The sequence below is a fragment of the Carlito syrichta genome, unplaced genomic scaffold (assembly GCF_000164805.1).
Source record: "Carlito syrichta isolate Samal-C Ts95f unplaced genomic scaffold, Tarsius_syrichta-2.0.1 Scaffold143181, whole genome shotgun sequence".
Classification (NCBI taxonomy): Eukaryota; Metazoa; Chordata; class Mammalia; order Primates; family Tarsiidae; genus Carlito; species Carlito syrichta.
The window spans coordinates 55,169-55,903 of NW_007087277.1; the positions used below are offsets into that span (position 1 = coordinate 55,169).

The window sequence follows — 735 nt, forward strand, 5'->3', positions numbered from 1 at the left end:
CCAGCATTTTGGGAAACCGAGACGAGTGGATTGCCTGAGCCCGTGGGTTCGAGACCAGCCTGGGGAACTTGGTGAGACCATCTCTACAATAAATCAAAAAGTAGCCAGGTGTGGTAGTGCACGCCTGTAGTTTCCCTACTTGGAAGTCTGAGGCGGAAGGATTGCCAAAGCCCAGCAGGTCAACGCTAAGGTAACTGAGCATGCCATGGCACTCCAGACGGCGACAGAGTGAGACTATGACTCAAAAAAAAAATTATTTCTTTTTGCTCTTGTTTCATTTCTCTTCTTTGAGCTTCTTTTTGGAGACTTGGGTCTGTTGGCATTTTTGTATAGGTGGCCCCCAATGAGACCCAAAAGGGCTGGCACTATGGCCATACCTGCCAGAGGCACAATGCCCTTCACCAGCTTTTGCCAGCAGTTGGCTCAGATACGTGCAATCAGCTCTACATCATCCCACGCTGCTGCATCTGCTGGAATAGGCGGTGGAGATCCCCGCTTTCCACAGGCCAAGTGAGAAGGAATATTTGCCCTGCGTTTCTCTCCCACACACACGTCTAGAAGTCCTGCTCCAGACCTGGGATCACCCGCTTTTGGCCAAGTTCTATAACCAGGGGGTCTCTAGTCAGGGAGGTGTCAATAATGCATCCACCAGCCGGGCTCGGTGGCTCAGCCTGGAATCCCACGCCTTTGGGAGGCTGAGGTGAGTGGATTGCCTGAGTCCGCGGGTTCGAGACC

At 52.7% G+C, this 735-nt stretch overlaps 1 pseudogene; it reads right to left on the bottom strand.

Annotated features, from left to right (window-relative positions):
- Positions 1-253: 253 nt before the first annotated feature.
- Positions 254-563, bottom strand: LOC103251603 (annotated as a pseudogene).
- Positions 564-735: the final 172 nt, after the last annotated feature.